General features: G+C 40.6%; 2 protein-coding genes across 2 annotated transcripts in view; one reads left to right on the plus strand and one right to left on the minus strand.

Moving 5' to 3' along the window:
• Gpr87 (G protein-coupled receptor 87) overlaps window positions 1-5,183 on the minus strand; it is an 18,507-nt gene extending 13,324 nt beyond the window's left edge. Inside the window, exon 1 of the mRNA XM_028763655.1 lies at window positions 4,943-5,183. The gene's annotated coding sequence lies outside the window, so the exon portion shown is untranslated. The remainder of the gene's footprint in view (window positions 1-4,942) is intronic.
• The window catches only part of Med12l (mediator complex subunit 12L), a 292,238-nt gene that overhangs the window by 180,581 nt on the left and 97,040 nt on the right, over window positions 1-14,617 (plus strand). The gene's annotated exons all lie outside the window — the stretch shown is intronic.

Genomic DNA, 14,617 nt, shown 5'->3' on the forward strand with positions numbered 1-14,617 from the left:
TATCTATCTATCTATCTATCTATCTATCTATCTATCTATCTATCTATATCTATTTCTGTGTGTGTACATACATTCATAATATGTTATAAGTACATATGTATGTAGCGTGTATGTATGAACATACATACGTACATTTGGACCAGGCAGAGTTTAAAATACATGGGATAACCCTGTGAGTACCTTGGAAGAAGCACTTATTTGCCATGAAATTGAGTTGATTATGGAAGAGGAGAGGGGGGACAGCATGAGGTAAGCATCATTTTCTGATAAGAGCTGGAAGAACTTTGAGGTAGAAATGTTTGTCTTTGTCACAGTGAAACAGATTCTGAGGAACTTAATTCTTTGGAGTCTTTTTCAATTTAGAAAGGGAACAGAAGTGAAGCAAAAGCCAGAAAAAAATAGGCTCAGTGTACTATGGTATATGTCCTTCAGATGCCTGCTCTTTGAATGCTTGAAATGGCGTCTGCACAGGCTGGTTAACTAATTAGTAGCTGTCTGATTTGTGATTTCATAAGGACTGTAAGCAGAATGCAAACAGAGAGACAGCAACACTGTGCCCCAACATGACTTTGGGCACTGTGCTGTACCTACTAGATACCTTTTCTGGTTTTCAAGAGAAAATAGAGGCACAATTGGAAGTATTATACTGGTTGGTGACTCTAGGCGTAGAGTTGATAGGGTCGCTGTTTCGCAGCTGTTTATTGTTGAGTTTGTTCAAAGCCATCGCAGTGATCCTTCGATGCAGTTACACCTTGAGGTGGTGCTGGTATACCACTGTGCCCTTACCAAACATGTTGGCTATTTTGTTTACATGGTCTTTGGTCTTCATTTAGCTATTTGTTTTACCACACTCATTTAGATGTGTGACTACTTGTCTAATCTTGTTCCTCCTCATCCGTGCAACCTCACATAGTATAAATAAAACTGAAAATCAATACAGCTGCAATTCTTTTTTTCAGTTGTTTCAGCAAGTAACTTATAGACTTGAGCGATCACTTACTAGCAGATTTAAAATAACATGGTTCTCAGGATCAGTAATATTTAGACAATTCTGACATTATCTTGCTTAATATTTTCACCACTTTTTTATATAAAAAAAGTCAGTTTCAAGAATAACAGTTTAAACAAAAACAATTTACCAATAATGCACTCTCGTAACTGGAGTTACTTAAAGACACTGTATGTTCTTGTAAATCCTGAAGTACAGCAGTGTACCCAGTGATGAGCTGTCTCCTTAATGTGCCTAGTTTTCTTAACATATAAATGAACTTACCTTAAATGGTTCATTTTCTGTCTTCTTTGCAAACTCTGAGTCTGGTAATTATGAGAAGGAATGGACTTGGAAGGACAGGTTTCCCACCCCCAAAGAAAATGACTGCTCTTAGCTCTTCCTACCCAGAGGAGGGCAATGTTCTCTGTGTGAGTGTGACTCACTTAGTACTGTGATCTGTGGGAATGCGCCAGCTATCCTGTGAACATTTTTAGTTCTTTGACACTATTGAAAGCTCCTTTGATACAGAAACCTTTCGTTATTTAGTTTCTGTTGTTCTCTGTTATACTGACCTTGCTCTGGGAGCTACCAGCATCATTTTCAATACAGGATATTTAATTAAAGGACAGCTACTTTACTCATAGAATTGAAAAGTAGAGTTTCACTCCATGGTATGCCCTCTGGAGAGTTCCATTGTTTGATCAGAGAGTCCGTTCAGACAAACCCTCTAGTATCTCAGAAGCCTATGCTTCAGTTTCAGGTGAACAGTGGTGATAGTAGCCACAGGGTTCAGCAAGTGGGCCAATGCTTTCACATGTCTCAGACCTCTAAATTATTTTATGTATACTTTACTGTATTAAAAGGACATTAGGTTTCTTATTACAGATGAAGTTAGGTGTGTAGGTTGCCTAACAACACTGTCAGAGCTGTACAGCAGTTCTCGTAGGACTGTATAAGGCATTGCATGGCACAAACCCTTCATCAGAACTCTAAGAGATGCTTCTGGGTACTGTAAGAACTCTTCTTCCCACTCTTTTGCTTGTAGAAGTTGAGGCTTATAGATGTTCTGTCAGCAAATCTGTATAGTTGGTGCTATTGGGCCACATACTGCTTTTACTGCCTCTCTTGAGGGGTACAGCTTAGATCTGGCTGTCAGTCATTCTGAAGCCTGCATTTTCTACACCTTGCCTGCAACTGCTTCCAGGTGAACTGCTGTTCAGGTCAGATTGTAACCTGGTAATTGTAATCCTCCTTTGAGACACCTAGGAAGCATTATTATCATCATGTACTTTAGAACGTATCCAACACAGCTAGACAGTCTTAAGAAGGACCCAAAGAGGAGTAGCAATAGCTAGTAGTGAGTTTAGATGCAGCTGAAACACCTGTGGGTGAAAGAAGCTGACTGTGGCAGAAAATGTTCTCAGAGTTGCTCCTCACTGGTGTGCTACATCTGCCTGTTCTGCCTACAGCCAGGGAGGGAATCACTACACAGGAATCACTAATGAGGGCTTAAGATGATGTCTTGTACTAACTACAGCTTAATTGGTTTCTTTTTCTTTCTTTTTACATTTAAAGACAATTTGTTAGAATTTGGGAAAAAAACCACAGGGCCAGCAGAAGTAGACGAAAAAGGAGAGGAGGAGGAAGTCCCTTGTTAGTGTTAGACAGTATTCAAAGAAGAGGAGAAAGGAAGAGAAGGAAATGTGCTTTCAAGTTAGAAAAGAGGGCAGGTTAGAAGTGACAATTTGTAAATAGCTACACAGAGTTCTTCAATTATTTTGATATAAAAATTTCATCTTTGGCCAGTAAAGTGTGTTAATAAAGTGTAAAATATGCTAGTTCAGCACTGGATAGAGAATAGATGTTCTACTCTGCTTCTGTTTGCCATAAAAAGAGGTAACACATTTAGAAATCATGGCCAGGTGAGATTAGGCCTGGCCTTAACTATTGCCCTCAAACTGGAAGCTTGAGTCACCATCTGCGGGCACACTGATGTCAAGTTTCATCTAGTATTTAACAGCCGGGTCAGTTGTCACGTTTCTTTGTTATCTGTGCCTCTGATGTTTACAACTTTAAGAGCTGCACCAGGTCCCAGTGTTTGTATTGTAAAACTGCCCAGCCATGGTCAGAGGAGCAAACAGTGACAGTGTTCATCTCTATTTTACAAAGCAGGACTCTAAGACACAAAGAGCTCAAATTTTGGTTAGCATCATGGAGCTGGCTAGGGATAGAACTGGAGAGGACTCAGCTTTCTCTAAAGGCTGCTGCTGTGTTGCCTGAACTTGGTGTTCTTTGGTAGCTATTCCTCCATACCTCAGCATTTCACTTGGTCTGTGGGAATCTAATGGTCCAAGAGAGTCTCTGACCATCTCCTCTAGTCCCTCCATTTGACCTATCAGGCATTAAGCTCAGTTATTTTCTAACCTAAACCAAAGCTGCAGCCCCTGCCTGTGCCCCAGGATCCCAGTCAGGCTCTCACCTCACAGTCTTCCTTCCCCTTTTCTGGACCTTGAGAGGTTTTCATGTTTTTTCCCTTTAGTTTTATTGTTTGTTTGTTTAAGTGTGTATAATGAGTGGATGGTCATTTTAGTGTCTTGTATTACTACCTCTCTGTGATGCTGATTTCTTAGAGATAGTATGAAATATGTTTGTTTCTTAAATATGAAGCAGTAAGATACCAAAAAGAAAGCAAAGCAGGCTGACCGACCATAGTGGAGACACAACCTTAAGAACATTTATTTTAATTTCACTTTTGTCTTCCACACCCACAAAGCAGTCATCTTTCTCAGTGGATCACCTAAGTCACACACCTCACCTTCTGGGCCTAGTGATAGCTGTCCCCTCCACCACACATCCAGGCTCCATCCTTAAATATGGAACTCAGTAATTAGATTGGCCCTTGGTCCCTTCTCCCAGCCTGAGAACACTTGCAAAGGGGTCAGCAGCAATAACCTGCAGACAAGATCCTGCGGAGGTATCAGAGGATGAAACTGGATCCTCCAGGTTCATGGAGATAGAGACACTCACAGGGGCAGAGCCAAGGAATGAAAGAGCAGCTTAGCATCTGTTTCACCTATCCATAGATCTGCCAGCATCAAGCCAAATCTGATGATGTTCCCTGTGCTTGTAAACTGGATGCTCAGATTTAAATTATGGAAAAAAAAAACTTTGTAAGAAACTATGCCTACCATGAGAGAAGATTGAGAACGCGGTCTAAAGTTCTGTCATAGGCAAAGTCTGAAATCATGAACCAGAAAGTTACTCTACCCTATGCTCATCTGTCACTTAAAGTCATTATGTAGAAGAGGCAAAACCTGCCTGCTGACTTTCTGCTTTCCACCCTGAAGTAAGCAGTCCTGCGGGAGTTTGCTCTGGAGCAGAGCTGGGCTGCTCTTAGCCTGTTTGTGAGTTACTTGGCAGTTTTCTCTGGGCTTCTCCTGACATGTTTTAACATGATCACTTTAAGGCTTCAGCGAGAGGCTTGCCCTGTGCTTTGCTGTAGAATGAGGAAACCGTGACTCTTTTGATCAAAACGAGACATAACAGTATCTTCTCTTTTCATCACCTTTAGAATAATATGCATGAAAGTTTTTGGTCTGGGGGAGCAATAATAAAAGGCTTTTTGTTTTACTCACATAAATGAGGTAAATGTGGTTTTTTTTATGAAAAAGGGTGTTTTCACCAAATAGTCATGACTACCAACACATTTTCTCTGCTTGAGACAGACACTGCCTGCTTGAGACAGACAATAGGAAGCACCTTGGACTTGGTTTCCAAGGAGATACATGGGTCAGCCCTCACTCCGGTTTGTACCCTGTCTTCAAAACTCTAGTTTAAGGAGACACACAGTCACATTCTTAAACCGTGCTGTATGCTACTGAACACTGCTTTTAAGAAAATGGAAAATAAACAAACAAACAACAAACAAACAAATAAACCAACTTCATTTACCTTTCATTGCGGTGGCCGGCTGGCTGTTCACTTGATACACTGTCTTCAAGTTGGATCAAGCTCTTCATCTCTTACGTAGGAGTAAGTCTCAAAAGTAAAGTTAGCAGGAATGTAGATTTTCTAGTAAAGTGATGGAAATTGGCATCTTTTGTTCTGCTGGAGAAGATGGTGGGTGCTCTGCCGCCCTGTGGAGGGTGTCCTCTGGGACACCGTTCAAACCGACCTGCCCACGAACAACTGGAGCAACTTGCTCGCTTGCTACTGTATATGACTCACACTGCGGAGGGAGATTTAGACTGGGGCAGAACATTTCCTGAACCGGCAGGAATCTGGGGTGATTCACCTGAAGGCACCCAGAGGGCAGGTCAGTGTCAGAAGCCGGGGTGAGAACTGGGGGACAAAGACATCGAGGTCTCACTAATCAGCATTAATTTCAGGTCAAAGTAGATTTTTTTTATTATTAGGTTTTCTAATGCTGTTTAGAAAATAATGTATTTCATTACTACTTGCTGGCTAAATACACCATTAAGAGAAATAAGAATACACATACTCTCACATACTCTCAAATGTGTGTGTGTGTGTGTGTGCGCGCGCGCATGTGTGTGCTATACAGTATATGTACACTAACATGCTTGTCAGGCTCAAAAGTTATTGCCTGTATCCACTGAGCCATCGTGACAGCCCAAGAATATATTATTGAAAGGAAATCCTTCAAAACACTATTGCACAAATATTACTCTAGTGAAACTAAATGCCTTTGTAACTTGCTAACTTTGAAAACCTGTAATTGTCTAATAAAATCTGCAGACCTATTTTTACACAGACACACACACAGACACACATACATACCCACACACACACACAAATGTAAATATCCAAAATATTTTAAATTAATCTTACAGGAGAGGTACACTGACTGTCTTGAATGACATTCTCTCACAAAAGATAATTCTATAAAATTACTTTTTATGCAGTGGGTGTGATGACACAGGCTTTTTATCACAACATTCTGAAGGCAGAGCCAGATGTATCTCTTGAATTTGAAGCCAGCCTGATCTACATAGTAAGTTCCAGACCAGATAGGGATATGTGGTTAAATTCTGTCTCCAAAATATATAAATAGAAAAACAGTAAATACAATTTAAATGTGTATTTTGTATATTTTTATTAGTCGTTTATTTTTGAGATAAGATGTTTACTTGTCACACCTGATCTTAAACATCCTGTGAAGCTCAGCTTCTCCTGTGTGTTAGGATTACAAGTATTCATCATCTTACTTGGCTTATTTTTTTTTTAAGCCATGAATACTTTATGTTATCAAAATAAAATTTAATTTGTGAATAATTCAAAATACTTTCAGATAAAAACTTCAATGTTACCCAGTCATGGTGGCACATGCCTTTGATACTAGCACTTGGAGACAGAGGCAGGTGGATCTCTCTGAGTGTCAGCCAGCCTGATCTGTATAGTGAGCTCCTAAACAGCCAGGGCTATGTAGAAAGACCATGTCTCAAACAACAGCAGCAGCAATAACAACAACAGCAAAACAACAACAACAATAACAACAGCAGCAGCAGCTGCAAAGGAGCAGTAACAACAGCAAACCTTTAGTGTCTTTACATGTAATATTTAAACAAATTAATAAATATTTTGCTGAATGACGACCAAAAGGAAAGCTCCTTGGGTAAAGGCACCTACCACCAAACTTGATGATTCCCTGAGTTTGAGCATCAGTACCCATATCGTGGAAGGAGAGAACTGACTCTTGCAAATTGTCTGCTGTATATATATGCACTATGATATATGCTTCTTGCTCTGAGATATAGCCAAAATAAGTAAATGTGATACAGCTTTATGAGAAGAATTAACCAAATTAATCAAAAACCTATTATCGTGGATGAAGGGAAATAAAAACATATCAGAGAGAGATACTTTTTAAGTTGGTAAATTTGTCATAGATTTAAATCTGCATTTGAATTATGTATACCATATATGTTTTCATAGGTCTTCCTTCTGTGTTTTACAGGAAAATAAATGTAGCAAATTACCAAATTTGTTCTGCTTACCTACTTTTCAAAAAGAACAGAAAACAAAGGGGCACAGGTTGATGTTTAAAAACAAAATAGTACAAAACAAGCAAAGGGGCACAGGTTGATCCTTTCCTCCTGTTTAAGGTGGGATGTTATAGTTAGTAGAAGCTTGTCTTAGAAAAAGCCTCTGAATAAGTCAGCCAATTTAATAATGGCTTAGTCTTATAGAAGGTAAGTTTCCAGATTTATAAGCAACACTTCACTTAGACTTGAGCCTCTGCAAACTGTGTTTCTCTGTGGGTGTTGCCTATAGCATTTGAAGCCAGTTCCCTGCATTTTGAGCTAGGAGAGGTTTTGTACCATGTAGACCTTGTTTGGGGACATTGGTTCATTTTAAAAATAAACTCTTGTACCACGATCTGAAAATGATAAGTAATAAGCTGTTCATGATTTGAAATCTTATTGCCAGAACAGCAGGTAGCTGTTGAATCTTAAAAGCTTCAGTCCAAAGAGAGCCTGTCTCCTACAGCCACCTCATAAGTGTGGACAATGACGGCAATGACATACTCTACAGGTTTGGGGGTTTTCATCCCACTTTTTCAGTTCTGTCTGAAGTCATAGTAAACCATATGTTGGGACATGTATTTGGCAGGCTTCTGTTACAAGATTAACAAGTTTCGTTGCCTTCTCCAAATTAATAACATTTATTACCTGGGTTACTTGGACAAATAAGTCACACACACACACACACACACACTTTCTCACACACATGCGCACACACACACTCAAACATACACACATACATATACTCTCTCTCTCTCACACACACACACACACACACACCCCATATAACACAGTCACTCACACACCTCCTTTTTCTGTTTTTGCTCTTTTCTCCCTATTAGTTAGGATGTTTTATTTGGCTTCTCAAGGATAGGTGGCTGAAGTTGGCTTCTTGGGATACAAACTGTGACCACAAGTTCATTTACAATATGTCCTTTCTCATAAGGACCTTAGGGTTTGACACAGGTGCTGAAGCCTGTGTCTGTGTGTTGACTGTTCAGGAGGCACAGCTGTGTTCCATCTCATTGTGTGCTTGGGGTAGAATAGGCCTGCCTTTCCAGAGTGTAAGCAGATAGCTTGTTCTAGGACAGTATCTCCACACTTCTTTGGCTGGTGATGGAAATTAAGCCTGGTAATGCAAAAGTTAACATGAGATAGTCTTTATGCATTACATTAGTGTTGTATGCTCTACTCTCAAGTTAGGACCTGTTAACACTAGTCTTTCCTAACATCCAGAAAAGGAAATCATACATGTTCAGACCCGAATGAATCAAATGGGCTTTGATGGCAAGAGAAGCTAGCAGCTAGCCCGCACTTTCTTTACTATCCATGGCGCGGTAAACCTGTTTTTTAGACTTTAGGGTTTTTATCTACTTTATTTTATAACAAGCCTTATATTTCATAAAGGCCCAGGAAAAATGATAACAATAATTTTCTTAGTGCTTCATTAACATGCTGGGGAGCTGTTTTAGCAAATTCACTTTTAGTGTAGGTAGGTAGGTAGGTAGGGAGGTAGGTACGTAGGGAGGTAGGGTTGGGCGTGCAAACATACGTGTGTGTGTGTGACTTGAAGGATTGAAAAGTGAAACATTAAAATATCTTTCAATATTATATTTGCTTGATTTTTAGGTGATGGTATGAAGGTCAGAGAAGAAACTGTGGGCGTCCTTTCTGTCCTTTTAACTTGTGGGTCCTAGGGATAAAACTTCATGTCATCAGGATTAGTGAAAAAGTGACTTTATTTGCTGAGTCATCTCATTTGCTCTCCCCCTACACACAGTGTTTTAACACTGGTAGTGACTTTAATGGCTTCTAACGTTGTGGTTATGTGTGGCTATGTGCCCATGACCTTAGCTCACCATTAGGTATATCTGCTACCTTACTTTCTGAGGCAGAGTCTCTCACTGAACTTCAAGTTAGCAAGAGATTCTGCTGTCTCTGACTCCCCAGTACACACCCTTTTATGTGGGTGCTGGAGATGTGAACTCAGAGGGCTGTGCTAAAAGGTGAGTACTTTGCTGACTGGGCCATCTCCCCAGACCTCCTAAGTTATGCAAGTTAAAAGAATAATTTCACTATATTTCATCTAAATTTCCAAGTTGCTAAACACTTCTACATACAGACTACACACATTCTACATACAGATACACACATGCACACAAATCATTGCATACATTATTGAGGGTGATGATTTAAAGTTGCAGTTTTTGTAACAAACAATACCTATATATTGCTTATGCTTGTGCATGTATTTTCCCAAAGATAACATTTTTAAGTTAATTTATTTCTGTGTATATCTTGTATGTCATGGCACATGTGTGTAGGTCAGAGGATATCTTGCCAGAGTGAATTCTCTCTTTCCACCATGTGATCAAATTCAGGTCTTCAGTTCTGACAAAAACCACTCTTACTCAATGAGCCATCTAACTGGCCTAATAATATTCTTTTAATAAAATGTTACATTATTATTAGTTATGGTTCTAAGGCTAAAACAGTATTTGGAAATACTGTCTCCATTAAATTCAGTATTTAGTATTATCTTAATATTTTTGTGGAATCTAATCAGATATTTCGCTTTACATGGATTTTTGGACTCTTATTGTTTAATCTCCTTGTTTTGACTTTTCTTTAATCTTCTTTGTGTGTAGGGAAATTGACCCCTTCTGTTTAGCTGGATCTATCCAATGGCTCTTGAGCAAAGGGATATTTACAGATCACTAAGTAAAAATGTCAATAGAAGTAAATTGACCTTTTCTTTTGTATTTTGAATGACTTGAGCAAGTTATGCTGTGTTTTAATGTCTACAAAATGATGATCCTGGTTTCATTACAGATATTTGGTTTGCTTTTCCACGATAAATTCTTAAAGAGACACAGAGACACCGAAGGAGAGAAGATAGAATAACACTGTTGATGAGATTTTCTCATTTCTGACATGAGCTCTTTGTTCCCCCGTAACTCTTTCCATGTGAGGTGCTGAGCATGGTGCTTGTGTCACAGCATGGTCTATTCCTCCATCCCTAGTTTCTGTTCCTTGGTGTCACCCTGGGAACGTGCTCTCTGCCATAGTGTCAGAAGGCACAGTACTTTGAACAGGATCCTTTTCCCTAACACTGTGTATATCCAGTTCCTTCTCAAGGAAAATGTGCATTTAAATGTACTGATAGTCCTTTGAGTCAGAGCACCCTGACAAGGATAGCAAGGAAGAAAGTGAGCTCAGCTTCAGGTCTTGGTCCCTTTGGGTTTGTTTGTTTGTTTGTTTGATTGATTGATTGATTTTTAGGTGGAGTCTTCCTGTCTCCCCTAGTCTAGCCCTGAATGCATGGCAATTCTCCTGCCTCAGTCTTTCAAGTGCTGGGACTACAGGCCTGACTTGCCATGCCCAGCTAAGTGATGTGTACTGAAGATCCATGTTTTTTCTATATAGTCAGATCATGGAGTGAGAATTGTAGTGAAAGCTTCAGACAGTCTTATTTGTTTCTGTATAGAAGGATATTCTGCAGTTCCTGTCTAGTGGCTGTGCATTTGTGCTGTGTGTAATTATTACAAACCCTTTAATATCCCTTAGGCCAGATTGGTATCTTTGGGTCCCTATGCCTAAATTACTATGTTTAATCTGTCACTTGAAATGACTTGTGTGTATTAGCCCCAACTTTTTTGGTATGGGAGCATCCTTCATAGTGGTTGATTAAAGGGGACAGAAGCTTTGGAGATTGAGTCTGGAGATAGCCAAGTCTGCTCTTGTCCTCTCTGTGTAACTCACTTGTAGGTTTGGCATCCTGTCTGTCTCTCAGCTGTGTGTCTTGCTTTAATATTGGGCTGTGACAAAACTGGTAACTGGGATCAGGTCAGTGTGGATCCTAGTGTCTGTTTCATAGCATTTCTACTTGGAAGAGGTCTTTAGCTTCGGGGTCTTCCTAAGCATAAAGATGCCTGTAACTGGAGTGAGATAATGTATACACGAGAGTTATGTTGTTTAGACTTTGGTTGGTCTATTTGTTTTGGTGGAAGGTATACATTTGATAACTGAAATCAATGGGGAAGAGAGGTATGTCTTTATGCTTGGGAATGGGAGATAGTTAAAAGGTGAAGATCCTCAACTCAGAGGTTATCCTAATCCCTTTAGCATTTTAGTTGCCTTTAGTAAGCACCAGTTTCTTTTTTAGTGGTGAGCCAGGAAATCTTGGAACAATCGTTATATCTTTCTGACAGAAATTTCAACATTTAAAAAAGATCTGAAGATATTTGGACATATGTAAGGTAAATTTTCTTGAGAGAGATAATTCTGAGGAAAACCATATACAAACAACCCACCTTGTAAACACAGCCCCAGCATTCTAGTCCTCTGCCTCAGGATAGTATGTTCAGCAGTTTTTCGGGTTTTTTTTTTTTTAAATTGGATTAGCAGAAGTTTGAATGATGAGTAAAATAAATTTTTTTCAAAGCAGAATTACTTATGTATTTGAAGTCTTAAACTGGGTTTTCTGTCTCTTTCATATTCTTACCGCTGTCTTCCTCCTTTATTATTCGTTTACTGTTTTACTACTTTTTGTCTGTGTTCTGATACTTACCTTTCTCTTTCCTCCCTAGCTTCCCTTGCTCAACCTCTTTTTCTGCAGATACTTCTGAGAATGGGCAAAGCAGTCAGGACTCAGGTAATAATAACCTGGATGCCTTTGATGATGGCATAACTATCATGTGACTAGGCCGGTTCTGTTGCCTGAGGTTATTGCTAGATTTAGGGCTGATAATCTGTGCCCCAGCAAACTGTGATTGGCTGCTTGTCCTCAGTAAGCTAATTAAAGGAGTCAAATTAATAGTGAAAAGTAGAAAAGGGAGATTTGTTCAGTGTGGCCACATTTGGAAGAGGGGCCGAGAGATCCATTGACCCTTTTAAGTCTGTCTCTAGAACTTCTCCAGGATTCTCACATGAGAGTAGGGTCTAAATAGAAGCAAGAAAGACATTTACTAAATAATCTAGCAAGGTGTGATCGCCTGCTGGGCTCTCCTGAAGGGTGAGTCTATCCGGCAAGGTGGGCCTGTTCTGCAGGATGAATCTCTCCTGCAAGGTCATTGACAATTTAAATGTCTTTCTCTTGGAGATGAGTTTCTCCTCTTGGTGTAGGCAAGGCTTCAGCTATTTCCCCTCCCATCAGTGTACTCTTGGAGGGAAGTTCTAATCTCTTGGGATTCATTCTCAATATCATGATAGCCAAAGAGGAACGCTTAGCTTAAGTTCAGTCATACCAGACAGGCAGATGGGGCAATTACAAGGCTAAATCCAACCATTTCATCGGTTGTCCATGAATTATTTTTTATGGACCATAGCCACTCTGCATCTTTTAAATGGACTTATCCCTTTTGGAAACGTAAGCGTTAACTTGTCTGCCCTCACTTCCTATTCACAAACTGGAGCACCACCACACCATCTCCTTTGAGTTCCCTTGACCTCCTGGGACAGAGAGGATGATTTTGGTGACTGTCACTTCCTTCTTTAAAGTCTTCCAGTACTTTAGACTGTCCATATCCAACCCCAACTCATCCTCTATTCCTTTCCTCCTGTTTGATCTGTGCAACATGCCCTCTTAGGGTATCTGATTCTTAGTCTCTCTTCCTGTCTCAGAAAAACTCTTGGCCAGGATTAGTCTGGCCCTGTCTTCAGAACCTTTGTCCACATTTTGCCACCTCTTTGCTTCTTGACATAATTCCTTAATGACAACTAAATTTGAGATTCCCCCAAATATGCAATTTGCCTTTCTTCATGACTCCGTACTTCATCCAGTGTAAGGGCCTCTACAGCAGTCGACTCTTGGAGGAGGATGGCTGTACTTACAGTGAACTCCTTGAGAATATGTTTTACACATTAATCACAAACACACCATACATAGAATTCCCTAAATAACCTTGGGTTCTGAACTCATAACTTATCTCCTTGAAAATGCCTCCAGTCCATGTGCTAGGAGGCTGGGTGGGGTTTGGTTTGTCTAACAACCAAATTGAATTAGAAGGCAGGAAAAAAGCTTGGACACCACAGACAGCAACAGGTAACAAACTTTATTACAAATGAAACACACATACACACATAGAGACACACATATATACACATACAAAGGAAAGCTTGCAGAAAGGAGACTTGGGACCAAAAATCTATTCTTCTTTAAAGGGTTGAGGTTTTAAGTGGTTGGGGTGGCCTAGGATGGATCCCTTCCCCTAACTTTGGGTTAGCCAACATAAACAAAAGAAATGGGAGCCGTAGTGACATCACTGGCTTTACGAGTATCTGACCAGCCTGGTCAGCCTCGTGTAGGGCCCTGTTGACTGGAGGAAAAGCTCACCACGATTTTGTTTCAGCTGAGGAGGATGAGGAAAAAGCTAACATTTGGACTTCTTTTATCATTATCTGTGGCCCTTCCCTGGTCTAGTTGTCAGGGATCTGTCTCTTTCCTAGTCAGGCCTGCACAGATGAAAGATGACTTCCTACTCTCAGTGGCTCTTTCAGTTAAGTTGAGAGTCTTCAAGATGCACAGGTTTCTTTCAGAAACGCAGCCCACACCATGTGGTTCTGCAGCTCAGAAGCCTCGGTGGCTCATTAGAGAAGTCTAGGTCCCTATAACATGCTCTGAGGTTGGGTGCTGAGCTTCCTTCCGCTCACTTGTGCATTGACTTGCTGTAGGATTGCAACCTGTGTGCTTGTGTCCCCTCCTGGGGTCTTTGGTTATCCTGTATGTTGCACAGCATTCTCTTCTAAATGCTTTGTTTCCCTTCAAATTCTAGTTCAAGTGCTCATCTCCCCTGAGTCCTCCTTTAATTCATCCCTTTGAAATTAGTCTTTTCAAACCTCCAAACTTCTGTGGTTTGATAACCATGCCTCATATAGCACCTCCCACTCATTGTGGTTTGCATTCCTTACCTGGGTGCAGCCTCAGAGATCAGCCTTGAGCCCAGCACGTACAGGATGACTGGCCTAGTGAGCATATGAATCCAATGTGGGGCTTTTATTTTCCTCAGGAACTCAGCTGGTAGGACACCCAACTAGCACAGGGTAGACCAGGGTGCTGGGATTGACCCTATCTTCTTCCAAGGGTGATGAAATTCATTTACATGTAGACTTCTCCCCTCTTCCTCTCCAGGGGCCAGTTTCTCACCATTCACCAGTGGGGTTGATGTCAGCCTCCCTGGAATCCTGTTTGCCCGCTTGTTGTTTGTATAGAGCAGTGCAGGTTCTAGTCTGGAGGCCACTTGTCTGGCTGTCAGGATGAGCTGTATCCTTGTTTGCCATCAGGGAGCTACACACCAATGGCACAGTACCTGTCTTGTCTGCACTTATGCTTTCTTATTTCCCTTTACCAGCAGGCAAACTCACAGGATCTGCTTCAAGGATATAGTCATAGTTACAAAGGGAAGGAGAGCGCAGGGCAATGGCTCCTGGTAAAGCAGGCATTTGTAGCTCCACAACCCACATAAAAGCTGGGTAAGCACAGGAGTTGGCTAGGTGGAGTAGCTTGAGTGATAAGCTCTAGGCTCAGCAAAGAGAGTGATCAAGGAAGATGCTCTGTAGTAAATTCAGGCCTCCACATGCATAT

This window comes from Grammomys surdaster, unplaced genomic scaffold (assembly GCF_004785775.1).
Source record: "Grammomys surdaster isolate TR1022 unplaced genomic scaffold, NIH_TR_1.0 139, whole genome shotgun sequence".
NCBI lineage: Eukaryota > Metazoa > Chordata > Mammalia > Rodentia > Muridae > Grammomys > Grammomys surdaster.